The sequence below is a fragment of the Notolepis coatsorum genome (assembly GCF_963971535.1).
Source record: "Notolepis coatsorum genome assembly, chromosome: 1".
Taxonomy (NCBI): Eukaryota; Metazoa; Chordata; class Actinopteri; order Aulopiformes; family Paralepididae; genus Notolepis; species Notolepis coatsorum.
The window spans coordinates 123,855,961-123,882,764 of NC_140165.1; positions in this window are offsets into that span (position 1 = coordinate 123,855,961).

Genomic DNA, 26,804 nt, shown 5'->3' on the forward strand with positions numbered 1-26,804 from the left:
CCACTAGAGCTGCACTACACCGACACACAGACACACTGCTGCTGGGGCCCCTAGAGAGACTAGAGCTGCACTACACCGACACACAGACACACTGCTGCTGGGGCCCCTAGAGAGACCACTAGAGCTGCACTACACCGACACACTGACACACTGCTGCTGGGGCCCCTAGAGAGACTAGAGCTGCACTACACCGACACACAGACACACTGCTGCCGGGGCCCCTAGAGAGACTAGAGCTGCACTACACCGACACACAGACACACTGCTGCTGGGGCCCCTAGAGAGACCACTAGAGCTGCACTACACCGACACACAGACACACTGCTGCCGGGGCCCCTAGAGAGACTAGAGCTGCACTACACCGACACACAGACACACTGCTGCTGGGGCCCCTAGAGAGACTAGAGCTGCACTACACCGACACACAGACACACTGCTGCTGGGGCCCCTAGAGAGACTAGAGCTGCACTACACCGACACACAGACACACTGCTGCTGGGGCCCCTAGAGAGACTAGAGCTGCACTACACCGACACACAGACACACTGCTGCTGGGGCCCCTAGAGAGACTAGAGCTGCACTACACCGACACACAGACACACTGCTGCTGGGGCCCCTAGAGAGACCACTAGAGCTGCACTACACCGACACACAGACACACTGCTGCTGGGGCCCCTAGAGAGACTAGAGCTGCACTACACCGACACACAGACACACTGCTGCCGGGGCCCCTAGAGAGACTAGAGCTGCACTACACCGACACACAGACACACTGCTGCCGGGGCCCCTAGAGAGACTAGAGCTGCACTACACCGACACACAGACACACTGCTGCCGGGGCCCCTAGAGAGACTAGAGCTGCACTACACCGACACACAGACACACTGCTGCTGGGGCCCCTAGAGAGACTAGAGCTGCACTACACCGACACACAGACACACTGCTGCTGGGGCCCCTAGAGAGACTAGAGCTGCACTACACCGACACACAGACACACTGCTGCTGGGGCCCCTAGAGAGACTAGAGCTGCACTACACCGACACACAGACACACTGCTGCTGGGGCCCCTAGAGAGACCACTAGAGCTGCACTACACCGACACGCAGACACACTGCTGCTGGGGCCCCTAGAGAGACCACTAGAGCTGCACTACACCGACACACAGACACACTGCTGCCGGGGCCCCTAGAGAGACTAGAGCTGCACTACACCGACACACAGACACACTGCTGCTGGGGCCCCTAGAGAGACTAGAGCTGCACTACACCGACACACAGACACACTGCTGCCTGGGCCCCTAGAGAGACTAGAGCTGCACTACACCGACACACAGACACACTGCTGCTGGGGCCCCTAGAGAGACTAGAGCTGCACTACACCGACACACAGACACACTGCTGCCGGGGCCCCTAGAGAGACTAGAGCTGCACTACACCGACACACAGACACACTGCTGCTGGGGCCCCTAGAGAGACGACTAGAGCTGCACTACACCGACACACAGACACACTGCTGCTGGGGCCCCTAGAGAGACTAGAGCTTCACTACACCGACACACAGACACACTGCTGCCGGGGCCCCTAGAGAGACCACTAGAGCTGCACTACACCGACACACAGACACACTGCTGCCGGGGCCCCTAGAGAGACTAGAGCTGCACTACACCGACACACAGACACACTGCTGCTGGGGCCCCTAGAGAGACTAGAGCTGCACTACACCGACACACAGACACACTGCTGCCGGGGCCCCTAGAGAGACCACTAGAGCTGCACTACACCGACACACAGACACACTGCTGCTGGGGCCCCTAGAGAGACTAGAGCTGCACTACACCGACACACAGACACACTGCTGCTGGGGCCCCTAGAGAGACCACTAGAGCTGCACTACACCGACACACTGACACACTGCTGCTGGGGCCCCTAGAGAGACCACTAGAGCTGCACTACACCGACACACAGACACACTGCTGCCGGGGCCCCTAGAGAGACTAGAGCTGCACTACACCGACACACAGACACACTGCTGCCGGGGCCCCTAGAGAGACTAGAGCTGCACTACACCGACACACAGACACACTGCTGCCGGGGCCCCTAGAGAGACCACTAGAGCTGCACTACACCGACACACAGACACACTGCTGCCGGGGCCCCTAGAGAGACTAGAGCTGCACTACACCGACACACAGACACACTGCTGCTGGGGCCCCTAGAGAGACTAGAGCTGCACTACACCGACACACAGACACACTGCTGCTGGGGCCCCTAGAGAGACTAGAGCTGCACTACACCGACACACAGACACACTGCTGCTGGGGCCCCTAGAGAGACTAGAGCTGCACTACACCGACACACAGACACACTGCTGCTGGGGCCCCTAGAGAGACCACTAGAGCTGCACTACACCGACACACAGACACACTGCTGCTGGGGCCCCTAGAGAGACTAGAGCTGCACTACACCGACACACTGACACACTGCTGCTGGGGCCCCTAGAGAGACTAGAGCTGCACTACACCGACACACAGACACACTGCTGCTGGGGCCCCTAGAGAGACTAGAGCTGCACTACACCGACACACAGACACACTGCTGCTGGGGCCCCTAGAGAGACCACTAGAGCTGCACTACACCGACACACAGACACACTGCTGCTGGGGCCCCTAGAGAGACTAGAGCTGCACTACACCGACACACAGACACACTGCTGCTGGGGCCCCTAGAGAGACTAGAGCTGCACTACACCGACACACAGACACACTGCTGCTGGGGCCCCTAGAGAGACTAGAGCTACACTACACTGACACACAGACACACTGCTGCTGGGGCCCCTAGAGAGACGACTAGAGCTGCACTACACCGACACACAGACACAGTGCTGCCGGGGCCCCTAGAGAGACTAGAGCTGCACTACACCGACACACAGACACACTGCTGCTGGGGCCCCTAGAGAGACCACTAGAGCTGCACTACACCGACACACAGACACACTGCTGCTGGGGCCCCTAGAGAGACTAGAGCTGCACTACACCGACACACAGACACACTGCTGCTGGGGCCCCTAGAGAGACCACTAGAGCTGCACTACACCGACACACAGACACACTGCTGCTGGGGCCCCTAGAGAGACTAGAGCTGCACTACACCGACACACAGACACACTGCTGCTGGGGCCCCTAGAGAGACTAGAGCTGCACTACACCGACACACAGACACACTGCTGCTGGGGCCCCTAGAGAGACTAGAGCTGCACTACACCGACACACAGACACACTGCTGCTGGGGCCCCTAGAGAGACTACTAGAGCTGCACTACACCGACACACAGACACACTGCTGCTGGGGCCCCTAGAGAGACGACTAGAGCTGCACTACACCGACACACAGACACACTGCTGCTGGGGCCCCTAGAGAGACTAGAGCTGCACTACACCGACACACAGACACACTGCTGCTGGGGCCCCTAGAGAGACTAGAGCTGCACTACACCGACACACAGACACACTGCTGCCGGGGCCCCTAGAGAGACTAGAGCTGCACTACACTGACACACAGACACACTGCTGCTGGGGCCCCTAGAGAGACTAGAGCTGCACTACACCGACACACAGACACACTGCTGCTGGGGCCCCTAGAGAGACCACTAGAGCTGCACTACACCGACACACAGACACACTGCTGCTGGGGCCCCTAGAGAGACTAGAGCTGCACTACACCGACACACAGACACACTGCTGCTGGGGCCCCTAGAGAGACCACTAGAGCTGCACTACACTGACACACAGACACACTGCTGCTGGGGCCCCTAGAGAGACTAGAGCTGCACTACACCGACACACAGACACACTGCTGCTGGGGCCCCTAGAGAGACTAGAGCTGCACTACACCGACACACAGACACACTGCTGCTGGTGCCCCTAGAGAGACTAGAGCTGCACTACACCGACACACAGACACAGTGCTGCTGGGGCCCCTAGAGAGACTAGAGCTGCACTACACCGACACACAGACACACTGCTGCTGGGGCCCCTAGAGAGACTAGAGCTGCACTACACCGACACACAGACACACTGCTGCTGGGGCCCCTAGAGAGACTAGAGCTGCACTACACCGACACACAGACACACTGCTGCTGGGGCCCCTAGAGAGACTAGAGCTGCACTACACCGACACACAGACACACTGCTGCTGGGGCCCCTAGAGAGACTAGAGCTGCACTACACCGACACACAGACACACTGCTGCTGGGGCCCCTAGAGAGACCACTAGAGCTGCACTACACCGACACACAGACACACTGCTGCTGGGGCCCCTAGAGAGACTACTAGAGCTGCACTACACCGACACACAGACACACTGCTGCTGGGGCCCCTAGAGAGACTAGAGCTGCACTACACCGACACACAGACACACTGCTGCCGGGGCCCCTAAAGAGACTAGAGCTGCACTACACCGACACACAGACACACTGCTGCTGGGGCCCCTAGAGAGACCACTAGAGCTGCACTACACCGACACACAGACACACTGCTGCTGGGGCCCCTAGAAAGACGACTAGAGCTGCACTACGCCGACACACAGACACACTGCTGCCGGGGCCCCTAGAGAGACTACTAGAGCTGCACTACACCGACACACAGACACACTGCTGCTGGGGCCCCTAGAGAGACTACTAGAGCTGCACTACACCGACTAGAGCTGCACTACACCGACACGCAGACACACTGCTGCTGGGGCCCCTAGAGAGACTAGAGCTGCACTACACCGACACACAGACACACTGCTGCCGGGGCCCCTAAAGAGACTAGAGCTGCACTACACCGACACACAGACACACTGCTGCTGGGGCCCCTAGAGAGACCACTAGAGCTGCACTACACCGACACACAGACACACTGCTGCTGGGGCCCCTAGAAAGACGACTAGAGCTGCACTACGCCGACACACAGACACACTGCTGCCGGGGCCCCTAGAGAATGAATGAATGAATGAAAACTTTATTTAACAGATTGCAGAATGGGTACAATACAGTACGGCTCAATACATACAATTGTTAAGGGGATGCAGACCTGAGAAAGACGTTTGTCTTGTTTCCATCAGGGTCCCCCATTTTCAATTCATATAGACATATATGACATACATGACATACAGATAGTCAGTACTGCTACATCTATACATTTATGACATACCAGATTTGCAAATACAGTACTTTTTGTGATACAGAAGGAGTCAAGAAAAGGGAGTATATACATTTGACGTAGAAACTGTACATTGGAGGAGGTTGGGTGGGGGGGGTTGGGTACATTGGGATATTGACAACCATACTGGGTAATTTACATTGGAGGTGGTTGGGGGGGGGGGGGGGGGGCGGGGGGCACACTGTATAAACAAGTAACACTGTACATTGAGGGGGGGGGGGAGGAGACACTGTACAAACAAACACAATTGTACATTGAACTATTGACAAAACCATACTAGGTAAATGACTGTACATTGGAGGGGGTTGGGTTAGGATATTTACAGGGGCCAGTGTTGAATTGCAGTCTCCCGTAGGTGTCCCTTGAGAGAGGTTTTGAAAGTGGGTAGTGATCCACATTCCTTTACAGCTTTGGGTAGGGCGTTCCACATTGATGTGGCATAATTGCGAAACGTGTTTAGTCCCTTATTTGAGCCGAATCTGGGTTTAACATGATTTGTGGAGCTCCCTCTGGTGTTGTGATCGTGGTATTCACTGACCTTTGGGAAGTATTTTGACATGTACATGGGTACCTTGGTCATGTAGTGTATCTTGTAGACCAGGCCCATTGCAAGTTGTTGTACTCTGTCGTCTACTCTAAGCCATCCTAGGTTGTCAAAGTGGGCAGGGGTGAGGTGGGTTCTAGGAGTAAGGTCAAGCAGTAGTCTGACCAGTTTGTTTTGAGATGTTTGTAATTTTGTTTTTAGCGCCTTTGAGGTGCTTTGGTACCATGAGGTGCAAGCATAGTCGTAGTACCCCTGAATGAGTGCTCCTGCCAGAGTCTTCAGGGTGTTCTTGTTTACCAGAGAGGAGATCCGGTACAAGAATCGAGTTCGTTGGTTGACTTTTTTTATTACATTGGATGCCATTTTGTCACAGGAGAGATTAGCCTCTAGGATGGAACCCAGGTAGGTAATTTCATCTTTCCTTGTGACAATATTGTCACCCACTGTAACTGAGAAGCCGTCGGTCTTGCTGAGTTTGTTATTTGAACCGAAGAGAATGGACTCTGTTTTGCCCATGTGTAATGATAGTTTGTTATCAGCGAGCCATATGCAGATTCTGCCTAGTTCCGAGCTGAGGGTTTTTTCAACCTGTAACTTGTTCTTGTCAGAGACCAGCAGGGCTGAGTCGTCCGCAAACAGGAACAAGTTGCAGTCACAAGCTGACGACATGTCATTTGCATAAATTAGGAACAGTAGCGGTCCTAGTATGCTTCCTTGTGGAACACCACAGCTCACTGTGAGGGGGGGGGATAGAGTACCGTTTACCTCCACCATCTGTTCCCTCCCCTCAAGGTAGGATTGCATCCAGCTCACTGACTATCAAAACCAATTGCTTTTAGCTTGTCAATCAGAATGGAGTGATTGACCGTGTCAAAGGCCTTTTGTAGGTCCAGCATGACCATGCCGCAGTATTTGCCTGCGTCCACCTCTTGTTTGATGTGGTCATTCAAATAGAGAAGGCATGTGTCAGTGGAGTGGGATGTTCTGAAGCCAGATTGGAATTCGTAGATTAGATTTTTTTCCGCTAGGTACTTTTCGACCTGTTCGTAGACTATTTTTTCCATGACTTTCGAGATGGAGGTGAGAATAGAAACAGGGCGGTAGTTGCCTGGGTCTAATTTGCTGCCCTTTTTGTGCAGAGGGGTCACCCTCGCAATTTTGAAGTCCTTGGGGACGTGTCCCTGTTTTATGGAGAGGTTTATTATGTGTGTGATGATTGGTGTGATGGCGGCTGCTGAGTCTCTGAGGAATTTGGAGGGGATGTTGTCATGGCCAGTGGCCTTGTTAGGTTGGAGGGCGCTCAGTTTATTGAGTACCTCATCTGTTGTTACCTCGGTCGGTGACCACCCACATTCCTGGCATATGTCACTGGGCTTGTCACCTGTCATTTACCTGTCAATTAGTGCTGTCACTTAGGGGTGGTTCCTGATTGGCTGTCACGGGGGTGTGTGTGGAATGTTGGTATTTGGTCTCTATTTAACATACCTCTCTTCTGCTTGTCCATTGTCAGGTCTTCACTAATTGCGTTCGGGGATAACGCGGACGGTTCTACTGTGGACCTCCAATAAGCTCCCATTTACCTTATCTTACACTTGTGCTTTTAGCACTTGTTCTCTCTTAGAATTTACTCTGTGTTCTTACTATTAAAGTCGAACCTGTTCAAGAGTAAACACTCTCCGTCTCTGTGATTGCCTTCAACCATTGGAATTCACCTACCTGCATTCTGACAGAAGACCTGACCATCAGAATTCCATGGAGGCCATCATGGAGATGCTCCGGACGCAGGGAGCAGCCCAGACACGGATGGAGGAACATCAGCAGCTGGTCAGCGCCGAGTTAATCCGACTCAATGGGGTCGTCGGATCATCCCAAGCGGTGGCGCAGTCGGCGTTGGCCACAGCTCGACAAGCCCAAGAAGGAGTGGCTGGTGTGCAGTCGGCGGCGGGGGAAGCAGCGCTCCACGCAGAGGAAAGTCGGGGGGGGTTCGGGGTCCAGGAGCGGTCCCGCGAACCACATCTGCAGGCGCCCGCTCGCTATGACGGATCACCGGATGGTTGTCGGGAATTCATCACCCAGTGTCTACTCGTTTTCCGGCTTCAACCACGATCATTTCCATCGGAGACAGCGCAGGTAGCGTATATTATCACACTGCTCACCGGCGAAGCTCTCTCCTGGGCTACGGCGGAATTAGAGGCAGGGGCGATAATCTGCGACAGTCTGGACGCCTTTACCCGGGAATTGAGAAGAGTATTCGATACTTCCCGGGTACTCTCGATCTTCGAGGCTGGTGGTCGTCTTCTCGACTGCCGGCAGGGCCTCCGCACAGTCGCAGCTTATGCTATCAAGTTTCGGATCTTGGCTCGGGAGACAGCTTGGGCGGAGAACGTCTGCGTGGTTCTGTTCGTCAGGGGACTCTCAGCGCGGATGCGAGATGCTCTCTCCGCGCGTGAGATCCCCGAGCAGCTGGAAGTGCTGATCAACACCACCATCAAGATGGATAATCGGCACCGGGAGAGGGAGAAGGAGCATGTCAACAACACCCAGCCCCAGGTATGTTTTCCTTCTTCTCCTGGTGTTGATAATTCCATGCATTACACGAGTGGGCCACTGGGTGATGAATCCATGCAGCTTGGAGCGCTGTCGCTCTCGGACGACGAGCGGCAGCGCTTCATCAAAGAGCGACGCTGCTTCCGGTGCGGCCGCACCGGTCACCGCTTCGGCAGCTGTCGGGTCCAGGCTGTATCGGCTCGGCGCCAATCGGGGATGGAAGGTGCGCCGTCGGGCCTCGAGAGGGCGCCAGCAGGTGGGCTCATTCCTGCCAAAACCACGGATTCTCGCACATTTTTTGAGGTGGAGATCAACTGTGGGGGGGGACATTAGGGGAACTAAGGCTCTCATTGACTCAGGGGCGGCGGGCAATTTTATTCACGTGGGACTGGTGAAGGAGTGGGGAACCCCGGTGGAGGACTTAGGGGTTCCCTTACCAGTCTATGCCCTGGACGGTCGGCCCCTGGGCAGTGGGAGCGTCACCCAGCGCACAGTTCCCTTACACATCCGGGTGGAGGGTGGGGAGTGGGAATGGGTTACTTTTTTTGTCATCTTTTCCCCCTATTCTGTCATGGTGTTGGGTCATCCCTGGTTGTCGTCATGTGTTCGTGTCATTAATTGGAGCACGGGCGAACTCTCAACGGCGGCCGACGTCAAGTCGATCGTCAGCGGGAGTTTGCCCAAACCCTTGTCTCCCCCCCCCTCTTCTCTTTTGTCTCCTCCCTCTTTCTCCAGGATGGTGGGGAGCGTGGCAGATTCTGATCTACCCTCTAATCCCGATTTAATAGGGGTGCCTGAGATCTATTGGGACCTGGCGGACGTTTTTAGCAAGACGCGTGCTAAAGCACTTCCGCCTCATAGATCATACGACTGTCCCATTAATCTTCTACCCGGTACCTCCCCGCCTCGCGGGCGAATGTTCTCTCTCTCACGCCCCGAAACCTTGGCCATGAACACCTACATAGAGGAGGCATTGCTTGCGGGGCACATACGCCCTTCCACTTCCCCTGCCGGCGCTGGCTTCTTTTTTGTTGATAAAAAGGATGGGGATCAGCGCCCATGCATTGATTATAGGGGATTGAATGACGTTTCCATCAAGAACCGATATCCTTTACCCCTCATGGACACGGCCTTTGAGTGCTTACAGGGGGCACAGGTCTTTTCTAAACTTGAATTACGTAATGCATACAACCTGGTCAGGATTAGAGAGGGAGACGAGTGGAAGACTGCATTTAACACACCCAATGGGCACTATGAGTATTTGGTCATGCCCTTTGGTTTGGCTAATGCTCCGGCAGTCTTCCAAGCCCTGGTTAACGACGTGCTGCGAGACTTGATTGGGGTGTCGGTGTTTGTCTACTTAGATGATATCCTGATTTTTTCTCGCGATATGGTGCAACACCAAATGCACGTTCGGGAGGTGCTAGACCGTCTCCTCAAGCATCAACTATTCGTTAAGGCTGAGAAGTGTGTGTTTCACACGGACACCGTGTCCTTCCTGGGCTTTGTGTTGACGAAGGGCGATCTGCGCATGGATCCAGCCAAGGTGAGTGCAGTTTTGGACTGGCCACGGCCTTCGTCGCTCAAGGGGTTACAACGGTTTTTGGGCTTTGCAAATTTTTACAGGCGCTTTATTCGCAATTTTAGCGCCTTAGCCAATCCCTTAACAGCTCTCACTAAGGCCTCTCTCCCTGGCTTTGAATGGTCGCCTAGGGCTGAGTCGGCCTTCTGCGATCTTAAACGTCGTTTTACATCCGCTCCTGTATTGATCCGCCATGACGCGGAGGTTCCGTTCATTGTGGAGGTGGATGCCTCTGACGTCGCGGTGGGGGGGGTGCTCTCTCAGAGATGCTTAAAGGATGGGAAAGTGCACCCGTGTGCTTTTTTTTCTCGCCGTCTGTCACCAGCCGAGCGTAATTACGACGTGGGTAATCGGGAGTTATTGGCGATCAAATTGGCACTGGAGGAGTGGAGACATTGGTTGGAGGGGGCGGCACATCCTTTCATTATTTGGACTGACCATAAGAACTTGGCTTACATCCAAGGGGCTAAACGCCTTAACGCTCGCCAGGCCAGGTGGACGTTGTTCTTCACACGATTTCGATATACCATCTCCTATAGACCCGGCTCCAAGAATATCAAACCTGACGCGTTGTCGCGCCAGTTTGATCTTCCTGGGCGGGAGGAGCAGCCCCATCCCATTATTCCACCGGCCTTGATTTTGGCACCCGTGTCTTGGGGCATAGAGAAGGTGGTAAGGTCGGCGCTAACGCGGGAGCCCGATCCTGGTGGGGGTCCTCCGGGACGGTCGTATGTTCCCAAGGTGGCGCGCTCACGCTTGCTACAGTGGGCACATGCGTCATCCCTCACCAGCCACCCAGGGGCAACCAGGACCCTGGAATTTATCCGTAGGAGGTTCTGGTGGCCGACAGTGGAGGGGGATACGCGTTCCTTTGTGGCGGCCTGTCCGGTGTGCGCACGTAGTAAGACCTCTCGACGGGCACCGGCGGGTCTCCTCCGACCACTTCCTATTCCTAAACGACCCTGGTCACACATATCTCTGGACTTTATTTCTGGTCTTCCCCTTTCGGACGGATTCACCACCATTTTGGTGGTGGTGGATCGGTTCTCTAAGGCGGCTCACTTTGTCCCTCTCCCCAAGCTTCCTTCGGCCCGGGAGACTGCTGATTTAATTATACAGCATGTCTTTCGGGTCCACGGGCTGCCAGTAGATATCGTGTCGGACCGGGGTCCTCAGTTCGCCTCCAGGTTCTGGAAGGCGTTTGCCGCCGGCCTCGGCGCCTCTGTCAGTCTGTCGTCTGGGTTCCATCCACAGTCGAACGGGCAGACGGAGAGGGTCAACCAGGATTTGGAGGGGGTCTTGAGGTGTTACGTTGCCGGTTGTCCGGCAACGTGGAGTAGGAGGTTGGCTTGGGCTGAGTACGCGCATAATACCCTTCTCTCCTCTTCTACCGGTATGTCTCCCTTTCAGTGCCAGTATGGTTTTCAACCTCCTCTGTTTCCCGAGCAGGAGCAGGAGGCGGAGGTGCCCTCGGCCCAGGCACATGTGGCTCGCTGTCGCAGGACGTGGAAACAGGTTCGGAAGGCGCTACAGAAGGTTTCGGTTAGTACCCAACGGCAGGCTAACCGTAAGCGTCGTCCGGCTCCAGTTTACCGTCCAGGGCAGCGGGTTTGGCTTTCCACCCGGGATCTCCCTCTCCGGGTGGAATCCAAGAAGCTGGCTCCTCGCTTTATAGGACCATTTAAAGTGATTCATCGGGTTAATCCAGTGGCTTACAAGCTACGACTTCCGAGCTCTATGAGGGTTCATCCGACGTTTCATGTGTCCCTGTTGAAGCCATTCCTCTCATCGCCCTTGGCCCCGCCACTGCCTGTGGTTCCTCCGCCCCGGTTTATTGGCGGTCAACCCATTTACACGGTGCGGAGGATACTGGGTTGTAGGCGGAGGGGTAGGGGGTTTCAGTTCTTGGTGGATTGGGAGGGGTACGGGATAGAAGAGCGTTCTTGGGTGCCTCAAAGGGATATTTTAGATCCCAGCCTGATCGTTGATTTCCGGCGGCTGAATCCCGAGGCTCCTAGGTGAACGTCTGGTGCCGTTCGTCGGGGGAGGGTACTGTTACGTTCTGGACACCGACCTCGGTCGGTGACCACCCACATTCCTGGCATATGTCACTGGGCTTGTCACCTGTCATTTACCTGTCAATTAGTGCTGTCACTTAGGGGTGGTTCCTGATTGGCTGTCACGGGGGTGTGTGTGGAATGTTGGTATTTGGTCTCTATTTAACATACCTCTCTTCTGCTTGTCCATTGTCAGGTCTTCACTAATTGCGTTCGGGGATAACGCGGACGGTTCTACTGTGGACCTCCAATAAGCTCCCATTTACCTTATCTTACACTTGTGCTTTTAGCACTTGTTCTCTCTTAGAATTTACTCTGTGTTCTTACTATTAAAGTCGAACCTGTTCAAGAGTAAACACTCTCCGTCTCTGTGATTGCCTTCAACCATTGGAATTCACCTACCTGCATTCTGACACAAAACTGTACATTGGAATATTGACAAAACCATACTTGGTAATTTACTGTACATTGGAGGGGGTTGTGTTAGGACATTTACAGGGGCCAGTTGCGAATTGCAGTCTCCCGTAGGTTTTCTTTGAGAGTGGTTTTGAAAGTGGGTAGTGATTCACATTCCTTTACAGCTTTGGGTAGGGCGTTCCACATTGATGTGGCATAATTGCAAAACGTGTTTAGTCCCTTGTTTGAGCCGAATCTGGGTTTAACATGATTTGTGAAGCTCCTTTGGGAAGTATTTTGACATGTACATGGGTACCTTTGTCGTGTAGTGTATCTTGTAGACCAGGCCCATTGCAAGTTGCTGTACTCTGTCGTCTACTCTAAGCCATCCTAGCCAGGTTGTCAAAGTGGGCAGGGGTGAGGTGGGTTCTAGGAGTAAGGTCAAGCAGTAGTCTGACCAGTTTGTTTTGAGATGTTTGTAATTTAGTTTTTAGCGCCTTTGTGGTGCTTTGGTACCATGAGGTGCAAGCATAGTCGTAGTACCCTTGAATGAGTGCTCCTGCCAGAGTCTTCAGGGTATTCTTGTTTACCAGAGAGGAGATCCGGTACAAGAATCGAGTTTGTTGGTTGACTTTTTTATTACATTGGATGCCATTTTGTCACAGGAAAGATTTGCCTCTAGGATGGAACCTAGGTATGTAATTTCATCTTTCCTTGTGACAATATTGTCACCCACTGTAACATACGGTTATCCTATAACTCATAGTTATATGAGTATAGCGAGCGCTCTGCACTCTAGTGGAACCCTATCCCTTATCAATCTAATACTGAATAATTTTCTTCACATGTACACACCCATCTGCCTGGCCACACCCACATCCGCTCCTCTACATAAGCGGGGTCGTGGCCATACTAACAGCTCCTTCCCAAGTCTTTCACCACAGAAGGCGAAGACCACGGGGTCCTCAGTGAGTCAGTGCAGAGCGCTCGCTATACTCATATAACGTTAGGTTATGACTATAACCAAGTTCTGTTAGTAGTGGTGACGCTCGGCGTCACTCATGCACTGTCCTCGCACGTGCACGCGCACTGAATAAAAGACCACAATGTACCTTTATATCCCAATATTTGTCTGACCACACCCCTATCAGCTTCCCATATAAGCAGGGGTGGGGCCACCCCCTCGCCTCCTTCCCAAGCTTTCACCACAAGGCGAGATCAAGGGCTGCAGCGGCGTCGGACGCCGAGCGTCACCATTACTAACAGAACTTGGTTATAGTCATAACCTAACGTTCTGTATCGTATGGCTCTCGCTCGGCGTCACTCATGCACAAGGGAGGCCGAGCGAGAGCCATCGGCCGACAAATAGACCCCGCTGAAGGCCCCCCACAACCATCAGATCAGGGAGGACCGAGCCCCCCCGACCCCCCCTAATGGAGGGCACCCCCCCTATCGGAGGTTCCCGGGAGGGCGACGGACCCGACCGTGCGAAGAGGCACTCAAGCAACTCAACGCACAGGGTGAGCAGACCGTGGCCTAAGAATTTGAATAATACTGTCATGGATGTTGGCATTGGTTCAGTGGACAGTACATGATATTCAGTTCAGACGGGTGAGGGCTTTGCCATGTCGACTTTCTGTGTCTCATGCACTAAAACCACACTGACAACACTTTCATTTGTGGCATTATCATCATTCTATTGACCATATTCACACAGTGGCCATTTTGCTCATGTCATGTTCGGGTTTGAATCCCAAATGACTGCAGTGTTAATACAGTATGGTCAACGAATGCCATCTTATGATTTACCAGCCATTCACAAATGCAGATTTGAATTGGAATAGCCTCTCTATCAATTAAAATCCTATTGTCACCACCACACTCGTATCATTATGTCTGGTCACTCTTCACACTTCATCTTGTGATACCATGTATGGCTTTGTCAGCCTTTCATTTCAGCCCCGGTCTTGGTTTCACATGGAATTTCCCCCACAGGCTTTACAGGTCGAGAAGAAACATCACAGTAGATCGGGAACAAACACCACCATAACATTCACATATGCAACACCCCCAGACTTTCCCCAATGAAGATGCCTATTATAGTAATAGGGAAAAAAGGAGAGGAGAGAAACCTCAGGTGGGCTGTTCAAACAGGATGTTGGTGATAATATAGTGTTGCTATATGGATGATAGATGGATGGAGAATAGAACAGAACAAGCGAATAATTGGTATGTATACATGTAATGAAACATGTATACATACATTGTAGCAATAGTATCTAAAGTACATAAGAACATTTTACATTTTTTATAAAAAGGAACAAAAAAGCATAGGAATACGAGCGCTGGTATAACAAGATGAAGGCTAAGAGTCTGAAAGTCAAGATATCTTTCCACTGTAACCTGAATGTGGGTGTAACCACATGGTGTTGCTTGGTGTGTATTTCACCATTTCAGCTGTTTTCAATTCAGATGTTCCATAATCAACAAGAGAAGAAATGATGCACAATCCTAAAGGAGCATTTTACCAAAAAAAACGATGCTGATTCATTTAGCACACATCCCAAAAACATTTAATTGGATTAAATTAGAATTAAATTAGTTTGAATATAACCACCAGTGATGCAATCGGAGATATTGAATCCTTGTGTTGTGTTTATTACAGCTCCATGAAATGATGTAGATGAAAAATAGCAATACCTTTGTCTTATGGACAGTGCTACCTTATCATTTCATTGAGCTGTAATTAACACAACACAATGATTCAATGTCCCAGATCACTGGTGACCATATTCAAACAAAATTTACTCTCAAATTAAATGAATGTGTGCAAAGAGTGTGAGTGATTATGTGCAAAATAAATCTGCATTATTGGTGTGTGAAATGCCCCTATTATTTTAGCATGTAGTATATTTTCACTGATACTTCATTACATATTAATTACTGATGTATTATTATCAATTATGTTTCAAACATTCTGTTCCTGTTCCTGTATATTCATCATGTCTTTGCTTGAGGCGGCTCTGTGACTGTGTGCCTGGTATACGTAACCTAACAACGCACGCCATAATTCTCTGTGCTAGCTTGAGTGTTGACAACATTTTTGGTCGACTGACACGACTTCTCACCTTCTCAGTCTTGCTGAAGGCAAGGCACCAAGTACAGTACAATGAAGAGAAGTCTGGCATCCAACCAGAGTGCAAATGTAACAGTATAGTGCAATAATAGTTATCAGATTAATAGTATTAATATGTACAGTGATACATACAGACACTGGCAGTAAGTCATACTTGCCAGCAGCGTGACTAGTAAGAGATATGTATAGAATAGATATAGTAACTACAGATACTAAAAGGGATTATATGCAGGTATGTACAGACAGATGTGGATATATATACGGTAAGAATATCGCTGTCGACTAAAGACGCACTTCTTCAATCATCTGAAATAAAAAAGTATATATAATAAATCTAACCCTCACTAACCTTACTGTCATGCACTTGTCCTAATAAACTAACCTACACTGTAACACGCAACACTTTGATGAACATTGTTACTCAGCTGATAGAGTTGTGCCCTTCCTGATGACTTGTACAAAACTTGTAAGTCGCTTTGGATAAAAGCGTCAGCTAAATGACAAAATGTACATGCTATCATACAAAATTACGAGTTATAAGTAGGTCTATAGAAGGATTATATGCAGGTATATTTACACATATGGATATATACAGCACTATTATTGTAGATGCTATCACACTTATGTGGGTACCGGTAGACTAATATGATGTAGGGCATTTCACTTAGACGGTGAAAGCAGTAGGCAGGTATAAATTGAGTATAGGCAACAGAGTATGGGTAACAGAGCCTATAAAGGGTTAAGTCGAGGCCCAGGGGACCGCTCTAGTATCTAGCGTTGCCACAGCTTATGATGAATTGAAAACGGGGGACCCTGACGTAAACAAGACGAAAGTCTTTCTCTGGTCTGCATCCCCTTAACAGTTGTGTGTATTGAGCCGTACTGTATTGCACCCATTCTGCAATCTACAAAACAACTGCTAAGAGGATGCAGACCAGAGAAAGACCTTCGTCTTGTTTACATCGGAGTCCCCCATTTTCAATTCATCATGACATTTATGACATACAAGACATATAGATATACATGTAATGTTTCTTTCTAGCAATGAAGAAACTGGGGTTCTTTCAATATCATTTTATTTAGGTACTGGTAGCAAGTAGGTAGCATACAGGTCAGCATCAAACAGGTGTCCCATTACTTCCTAGTTATACTGACTGTGTTTGGGGCGTGGCCCATGCAGCCTGGTAGATGGGGCCATCTAGTGGTCAGTATAAATCATCACATATATCACAACAATTGGGGCTGTACCGAATGCTTCGAACCTTCGATCATAACGTTGACATTCGAATTCTAAATCAACATTCGAATTTTTTATTTTTAATCTTTTTTTGTGTGTGTCTATTCAGTCTGTTTACAACCAATGGGGGTTTTCCTCACAGTTGCAGTTAAAGATTAGGCTACACTAACATTGTAAATATATTATACTATAAGTCGTCACCATCACTTTCATACCAACCGTGCCCTTATTGGATTATTTATGTTGACGAAACTGATGAGTTATATTCATTAAAGAAAGTTGATTTAATAAAAGAAAAAGACTCATTTAATCAGATTAATCACTTTATTCAAATTGAGGATTTAGTTTATAAAAAAAAAGGAATTTTCTTTTTTTATAGACATTCGAAGCTTCGTTCGAATACTTCAATCGAAGCTTCGAATGTTAAAAAATTACATTCGGTACAGCCCTAACAACAATACAGAACTGTGTAGTAAAAAGAGATCATAAAAAATATATACATCCGAAGGGGAAGAAACTGTACATTGGTAAACAAGACGAAAGTATTTTACTGTATTGTACCCATTCTGAATGAATTCAATGAATTTATTCACACACACACACACGATATATTACATATACATATCTTCATGTGAGAACATCATCGTTGAGATTGTGTCCGTGTACCCAAGAAGCTATTTAAAGCATTTAGAGGGATCCTGATCACAAATATAGACAAACAAAAACATACAACATGGGTATAGCTTACACCTACCTACTAACATACATACAACATAGATACTATGAATTGAAAATGGGGGACCCTGATGTAAACAAGGCAATCTGCAATCTGTTAAATAAAGTTTTCATTAATTCATACATAAATACAGACAATTAATATTCCTAAGTATGGATTCTATTTCAGTGATTTCTTTTGAAGGTGGAGATGGATTTGGACAGTTCCAGACTCTCGTCGAGCTCCTTCCAGATATGTGGGCCCCTGCACGCTATACTTAGGCACATTTGAGTTTTCTCCTCTTGCCAAAGATAAAATGCCTATTTCTTGTATTGTGGACGTGCAGTGGACGGCAGACCGGGACAAGCTCAGACAGTCTGTGATTCATGTTCTGCAATCTGTTAATAAAGTTTTCAATCAATCAATCAATCAATCAATTCCTTAAAATAGAGCTGGGTCCAGCTGGGTCCCCGACTGTAGGCCAGGAATGTTGAAGTGGAGGTCGAGCAGCAGGAGTGGATGGGGCCTAGCAGTCACTGACCTAGGGATGGTACGCTGGTGTAGCAGGTATATATAAAATATACTGTTATGTATTCCACGAAGAATCCCTCCCTCACGGTTTATTTTAATTTGTTTATTATTATCTTTTATTCTCAAAGTCTTTTATTTTGAAATCGTCACTTCCTGCCGAAGTGACGTATTTCCCCTTGCACTTCCCCCTTCACGCCAGATTGTCTGGAAGCTTGAAGGGGTAAGATGTTCGTTCATCACCTGTAAATATATTTCTGGTTTAAGAGAACGTATGATGGTTTACATATTGTTCTTTATTAGTTTTAATTTGATGTGTATGTAGCAGGGTGGATTATCCCTGCTTTATGGGAGTGGTTGTACACGGCCACCTGGTAGCGAGAATGCAGCAGAGCTGGGTCCAGCTGGGTCCCCGACTGTAGGCCAGGAATGTTGAAGTGGAGGTCGAGCAGCAGGAGTGGATGGGGCCTAGGAGTCACTGACCTAGGGATGGTACGCTGGTCCTTCTTTCCCTCCAGGGCGATCAGCAGTAGCTCCCCACACACCCACACTTCCCCCAATACTTCCTGGGCCCTCCCACACCCGATGGCAGTAAAGATGGATGATATATTCGCTCCCCAAAGCAGTACCCTTCCTCAATGATGAGTGGAGACCTTTCACAATGACTATAGGCAGGGGGTGGGAAAAGGGTTAAACTATAATGAGCATTACCCGGAGAGAAAAGGGTTAGACAGAATGCACATTAAAGACACACACACAGTGCTCCCATTTACGTCTCCTTTACTTAAGTTCTGATGCACGTTACAGATGATCACACACCTATAAAGGCTATTTCCACACTGGGCACCTAGTGCTCTCGCTCTGTACTATAGACTCAAGTTATCCCCACACTGGGCTAGACACAGTAATAACCTCTTCCCTTTAAGGGTTATCTACTGCTACGCTTCTCTGTAGGTGGGGGGAACAGGGAAAGGAGTAAAGGAGTTCGATGGGATTTTTTTATAAGGAAACACACATTATTATTACACTCAAACCAGATTGACAGTGGGCCCACTGTTATGGTTTGTAATGCGACCCCAATTGCACGACACAGACAGGTATTCAGAGTTAGCCAAAACCAAGGGCGTATTTCCTTTAAGGGTCAATTTCACTAGAGTCCAGGAATCATGAACAACAAGAAATGCAGCACTGTTCCTTTAAGGAAAAATTGCCGTGAAGAAAAACGGGTCCTCTCAAGGCAAAAACAGTCAACGTAATAATGTCACGGTTCGGAGTGCCGTCAGTGAAGGACTCACCAGGGGGCAACTGCCGAACGGGCAATTCAAAAACACGGGTCCCAGGAAAGAGAGCGAGCACCCAGGGAAAACATCCATGGGACGGTGGGGAGCGATGCAACGTCTCACACAGGAGACACGGGAGTATACGGCACAGGGAATCTCCACAGGAGCGGGAGGACGCCGCAGACATCTCACACAGGGGACGCGGCAGCAGGACACAGGGAACCTCCACAGGAGCGGGAAAACGCAGCCGACATATCACGCCGGAGACGCGGCAGTAGATGGTGGTAACAAGATGACCCGGCAAGGAGTGGAAGGGAGTCTGCACTACTTGTACTCTCATCCGAGCTGATTGCAAACTCCTCTCAGGTGCGTGAAGCAGAAAAGCGGCACACCCCATTGTTGGGCAGCATGCAGTCCTTTCCAGCCCTCACACCCACGTTAGCAAATAAAAGTCCTATCTAAAGCCGGCTTCTCCCCAAAATAATAAATGGTCGGGGCGCCCCTAGACACTGCTGCCAGCGTTGGTTCAAAGCACCGTTTATCTTCGCCCTTAGAGAGCCTGCGCCACACAGAGAAAATGTCTACCGATAAAGTTTCAGCACTCGGAGCGCCGCTGTACTTATCCAAATGGCGGGCCTGCTCTCACCACCAACCGTCCGGGTGGTAAGATGGCCGTCGGGAGATCCCGCGATAACAAGCAGCGGGGTTGGGTAGACGCTGGGCAGGTGACTGCTGGGGTAACGGCTCGGAAAGGCTGGAGGGGCGTGCAGTGTAGTGACGTCCGCTGCTGGGCTGAAGGGGGGGCTGACACGTGGGCTAAACTGTGGTGCTAGCCTAACTGAAGCTAAGCTGTGGGTCGTGGTGAACCCCCTGTCATAACGCATATACACAGCTAACGCAAGGTGGACAATATCTACCACCTGGTCTTCGGCAGTCGCTCGTCTGCTGGTTCATTCACAATGTCTCTTCCGCATTAACCAAACGCTAAGCTATCGCATACTCATTCATCCACAATGCTCATTCATCCACGATGTCTCTTTAATAACCCGCTTCGTAACTGGGCTTATCTCTCGCGTGGTGAATCTCCGGAGCTCCAGCTCCGTGCGTCCTCCTCCCTCTGTGGAAAACGATGAAGAGGAAGTCCCTCCCTCGGCACCGCGCTCTGAGCTCATCCTTCTTCACCTGTGTCTCCCTGCCCAGCGTAACCACCAGCTCCCTCTGGCGGCACCTGTATCCTGTCCCACTATGAAGTGTCAATGTTAGGATAGGGAGGATCAAAGAGATCAGCAAGTTAAGTGTCAATGTTAGAAGAGGGATGATCAAGAGCGGTCAGCCGGTTACACAACGTCCTCGCGAACACAGGGAATGTAAAGAATTAGCATTAGACACATTGAATAATAGTCAGACATTTTCAGGTGTCTACATATAGAAACAACTCACCAAAAGTGACTATTGTACAACTTATTTGACAAAAAATATCCACCAAGGGGGGGAAACCCCCCCTTCACCCCACCCACCCTCCCTGGCTGGGAAATATCACTTATTTTAATATTCCAATGTTGACAGCTATGGAGGAGGACGCCAACCTTCTCTCTTTTCTTTTCGCTATTCAGATCATCACTCTCCAACCGCACGTCTCAGGTAGAGGTAAACGGTACCCTATCCCCCCCTCACAGTGAGCTGTGGTGTTCCACAAGGAAGCATACTAGGACCGCTACTGTTCAAAATTTATGCAAATTACATGTCGTCAGCTTGTTCCTGTTTGCGGACGACTCAGCCCTGCTGGTTTCTGACAGGAACAAGTTACAGGTTGAAAAAACCCTCAGCTCTGAACTCGGAAAAATATGCATATGGCTCGCTGATAACAAACTATCATTACACATGGGCAAAACAGAGTCCATTCTCTTTGGTTCAAATAACAAACTCAGCAAGACAGACGGCTTCTCAGTTACAGTGGGTGACAATATTGTCGCAAGAAAGATGAAATTACCTACCTGGGTTCCATCCTAGAGGCAAATCTTTCCTGTGACAAAATGGCATCCAAGGTAATAAAAAAAAGTCAACCAACGAACTCGATTCTTGTACCGGATCTCCTCTCTGGTAAACAAGAATACCCTGAAGACTCTGGCAGGAGCACTCATTCAAGGGTACTACGACTATGCTTGCACCTCATGGTACCAAAGCACCTCAAAGGCGCTAAAAACTAAATTACAAACATCTCAAAACAGAGTGGTCAAACTACTGCTTGGCCTTACTCCTAGAACCCACCTCACCCCTGCCCACTTTGACAACCTAGGATGGCTTAGAGTAGACGACAGAGTACAGCAACTTGCAATGGGCCTGGTCTACAAGATACACTACACGACCAAGGTACCCATGTACATGTCAAATTACTTCCCAAAGGTCAGTGAATACCACGACCACAACACCAGAGGGAGCCCCACAAATCATGTTAAACCCAGATTTGGTTCAAACAAGGGACTAAACACGTTTCGCAATTATGCCACATCAATGTGGAACGCCCTACCCACAGCTGTAAAGGAATGTGAATCCCTACCCACCTTCAAAACCACTCAAAGAACACCTACGGGAGACTGCAATTCTAAACTGGCCCCTGTAAATGTCTTAACCCAACCCCCTCCAATGTACAGTTACCCACCCCGCCTACCCAACCCCCACCCCACCCACCCAACCACCTCCAATGTACAGTTCCCCCCCCACCCCACCCCACCTACCCAACCTCCTCCAATGTACAGTTTCTTCGTCAAATGTATATACTCTCTTTTTTTAGACAATTTTTGTATCACAAACAGTAAGTTACTGTATTTGCAAATCTGGTATGTCATAAATGTCTAGATGTAGCAGTACTGTCTATCTGTATGTCATTTATGTTATGATGAATTGAAAATGGGGGACCCTGATGTAAACAAGACGAAAGTCTTTCTCTGGTCTGCATCCCCTTAACAATTGTGTGTATTGAACCGTACTGTATTGTACCCATTCTGCAATGTGTTAATAACATTTTCAATCAATCAATCAATCAATCAATCAATCAATCAATCAATCAATCAATCAATCAGCAGGTAGGGGTTCAGTGTCTGTAGGTGTAGTACCCTTAACAAACTGCAGGTGGAAGGGCGGCTGATTGGCGCAGTGGGCAAGGCGATCACCACTAACGCAGGAGACGCTAGGTTCGAGCCCAGCTCTCGGTGTTGCTACAGTACCAGCTGGCCGGTCGTTCATACTAACACAATTGGCAGTGTTAGAGGGTGGGAAAGCCGGTGGGTGGGGATTGGACGTTGTGGACAGCGACTCCTACAGGTCGGTTTGGTGACGCCGGTGCGGCGGAAGCAGGAAGTAGCGGGGGCAGCGTTAACCATCTGTAGTGTGGTAGTGAAAGGTTAACCTTCTGTAGTGTGGTAGTGAAAGGGTTAACCCTTTGTCGTTTGGCAGTGAAAGGGTTATCCTTTTGTTCACTAATCACGCCACATCTCAGTAGAAAAGTGATTTAATATCTTTGGAACATTGGCTGTGATTAACAGGATAGGCTTCTAAAATCCTGAACCTAGGTCAAAGTTCAAAGAACTGCAAACTGAATGCATAGACAAGGGAAACATTGCTCTAGTAAAATTTGTTTATTTGGTTTAGGCGCATGGGAATGTGAAAACGGAAGGAAAAAAGCAGAATATGATGTAGTCATGACACATATCAACACCCTCTGAAAAAAAAATCCATAAATAAACAAATAGAAAATGCTGCAGAGACCAAGCTGTTTAGTCCATATCACTCCTTCTGAAGATCAGACCAGAGCGCTTTGGACAGAATGAAAATCTATTCATGAGCTGACATGGTGGGTAAAAGACAAAGTGAAGGTGTTTGAAGCCAGTTTGATATAGTATGGGGTTTTAAAGGGATAGTTCAGATTTTTGGAACTCTATTTCTTACATACTAATGCCTCTCTCGGCACCATCCATGCGGTTCCTCACACTAGCTCTGGATAGTTAGCTACAAACCAATGCAAAGTCAATGGGGGCGAGCTCCTGACTGAAGCTCACTTAAATCTACTTTGTGTGACACTGGAGTAAATGTCATTGAGTCTCAGTCAGCTTGTAAGGACAGGAGCTTGACCCCATTGACTTTGCATTGGTTTGTGGCTAACTAGCTAACTAAGGTTAACCTTCTGTAGTGTGGTAGTGAAAAGGTTAACCTTCTGTAGTGTGGTAGTGAAAGGTTAACCTTCTGTAGTGTGGTAGTGAAAGGGTTAACCTTCTGTAGTCTGGTAGTGAAAGGTTAACCTTCTGTAGTGTGGTAGTGAAAGGTTAACCTTCTGTAGTGTGGTAGTGAAAGGGTTAACCTTCTGTAGTGTGGCAGTGAAAGGTTAACCTTCTGTAGTGTGGTAGTGAAAGGTTAACCTTCTGTAGTGTGGTAGTGAAAGGGTTAACCGTCTGTAGTGTGGTAGTGAAAGGGTTAACCTTCTGTAGTGTGGTAGTGAAAGGTTAACCTTCTGTAGTGTGGTAGTGAAAGGTTAACCTTCTGTAGTGTGGTAGTGAAAGGGTTAACCTTCTGTAGTGTGGTAGTGAAAGGTTAACCATCTGTAGTGTGGTAGTGAAAGGTTAACCTTCTGTAGTGTGGTAGTGAAAGGGTTAACCGTCTGTAGTGTGGTAGTGAAAGGGTTAACCTTCTGTAGTGTGGTAGTGAAAGGGTTAACCTTCTGTAGTGTGGTAGTGAAAGGTTAACCTTCTGTAGTGTGGTAGTGAAAGGTTAACCTTCTGTAGTGTGGTAGTGAAAGGGTTAACCGTCTGTAGTGTGGTAGTGAAAGGTTAACCTTCTGTAGTGTGGTAGTGAAAGGGTTAACCGTCTGTAGTGTGGTAGTGAAAGGGTTAACCTTCTGTAGTGTGGTAGTGAAAGGTTAACCTTCTGTAGTGTGATAGTGAAAGGTTAACCTTCTGTAGTGTGGTAGTGAAAGGTTCACCTTCTGTAGTGTGGTAGTGAAAGGTTAACCTTCTGTAGTGTGGTAGTGAAAGGTTAACCTTCTGTAGTGTGGTAGTGAAAGGGTTAACCTTCTGTAGTGTGGTAGTGAAAGGTTAACCTTCTGTAGTGTGGTGGTGAAAGGGTTAACCTTCTGTAGTGTGGTAGTGAAAGGGTTAACCTTCTGTAGTGTAGTGTGGTAGTGAAAGGTTAACCGTCTGTAGTGTGGCAGTGAAAGGGTTAACCTTCTGTAGTGTGGTAGTGAAAGGGTTAACCGTCTGTAGTGTGGTAGTGAAAGGGTTAACCTTCTGTAGTGTGGTAGTGAAAGGTTAACCTTCTGTAGTGTGATAGTGAAAGGTTAACCTTCTGTAGTGTGGTAGTGAAAGGTTCACCTTCTGTAGTGTGGTAGTGAAAGGTTAACCTTCTGTAGTGTGGCAGTGAAAGGTTAACCTTCTGTAGTGTGGTAGTGAAAGGGTTAACCTTCTGTAGTGTGGTAGTGAAAGGTTAACCTTCTGTAGTGTGGTGGTGAAAGGGTTAACCTTCTGTAGTGTGGTAGTGAAAGGGTTAACCTTCTGTAGTGTAGTAGTGAAAGGGTTAAGATGTATTCCCCCCACGCTCTGATGACATCACCAGAACACCAGTGACGGAGGGTCTTTCTGAGTGCAGTAGCAGATAATGACCAGCTGCTGAATAGCAACTAGCCACTCCTCTGGTCACAGTGTGAGCTCCAACATTTCAAATGGAAGATAACGCTTGCGGTAAAAATACAGTCGTAACTTAATAATGTGTTTAAGGAGTCTTAAATAAATAAATGGTGTGGTGTTGGTGGTTAACAGCTGCATCTGAAGTGACATTGATGGACTGTGTTCACAGTTTGTATAACAGCTTGATCTCTACAACACTGGGTGCCTCGCATCAGTCCCCAAGTAAAAAAATTAAAATTAAAATTAAATTAAATAAAAAGTATAAAAAACTTGAGTATACTTGCTATGTATTCAGAAAGTAAACAGAAGCTGTGTTTAATCAAGACGCACTTGAGTTGTACATTTGTTAAAAGTTGTACTCATTTTTGGTTACTTTAGTTTACCAAGATTGTATACTTTTAATACGTTTACTAACATACAATATAAGCATGGTAAATATTTAAGTGTACTTTGATTACACTTACAGCATATTAATGACTATCATACTAAACATGTGCTTTGCATTAGTACATGAAAGCACGTACCAAAATACATTGCAAGTATACTCTCAGAAAAGTACATATGGGTAGAAATATACTTTAACACACTTAATGTACTACCAAATATACTTTTGGTATGAAAAAAATATATATAATTTACTTGGGTCTGCTTTCAAATCCTTCTGGGTATTTTGGCCAAAGGAGCAAAGACAAAAACAATTCTTTGTCTCTTAACAGTTTAAAGCTTTAGATTCTGCGTTGGATATGGTTCACTCAACCAGGCATGGTTACGGAAAGCAGTTATTTAAAGCATTGGTTTCACCTCATTGGTCCTAGCAGTTGGATCTCTAGCTCCCTACAAATCTTTTTATTCTATTTTATTATTATTTATTTTTGTATTCTTCTACAGTAGTTGGTGGCACTTTAAAGCGACATGCCTGTGTATACTCTCCATTTATCATAAAATTAGACATGTTTCAGAAAACCCACTGTGCTTAAAGACGACCACCGCAAACTCAAGTATTTCTAACAAACATTTTCACATCATTCTTGCACATCTACTAGGGAAAAACAAAACAATACTTGTGGTAACATGGGGGAGGGGGAAGTGAATGAATAATAATAATAATCATAACGTTAAAAGAATTACATAACAGCTTATTTTGGCAAGTTTCCTGCACACAGCAGGAGGAACAACGGTTAGCATCCACAGAAGGAAGGACGGGGACAAGAGGACAAGGGGACAAGGGGAAGGAGAAGAGGACAAGAGGACAAGAGGACAAGGGGAAGAGGACAAGAGGACAAGGGGAAGAGGACAAGAGGACAAGAGGACAAGGGGAAGAGGACAAGAGGACAAGGGGAAGAGGACAAGATGACATGGGGACAAGGGGAAGAGGACAAGGGGAAGGACAAGAGGACAAGGGGAAGAGGACAAGAGGACAAGGGGAAGAGGACAAGAGGACAAGGGGAAGGACAAGAGGACAAGGGGAAGAGGACAAGAGGACAAGGGGAAGAGGACAAGAGGACAAGGGGAAGAGGACAAGAGGACAAGAGGACAAGGGGAAGGATGAACCAGTAAATGTGTGTATGAAAAAAATGGCTAAATCTAGGTTAACCACTACACAATTCACACTACAAAAGAAATAATCGCTTTACAATCTTACACATCATTAAATTTTTCTCTCTCCTTTTGTTTTTGTATTTGTTGCACACCTTCCAATACCAACATACTGTATAGGAATTATATGGTTTATATAGTGTAGGTCAACCCTGAGGACAATAACTGTAAACAATACTTTAAAGATGCTCTTTTGGTCCTTTTCTTGATAATATTCACATTTTCTTACATACATTTTTATGGCATTGACACCGAAACGGCTAATGAATAATTTTTATTTTTATTTACTTAAAAGTATTTTTTTTTGTGAATTTA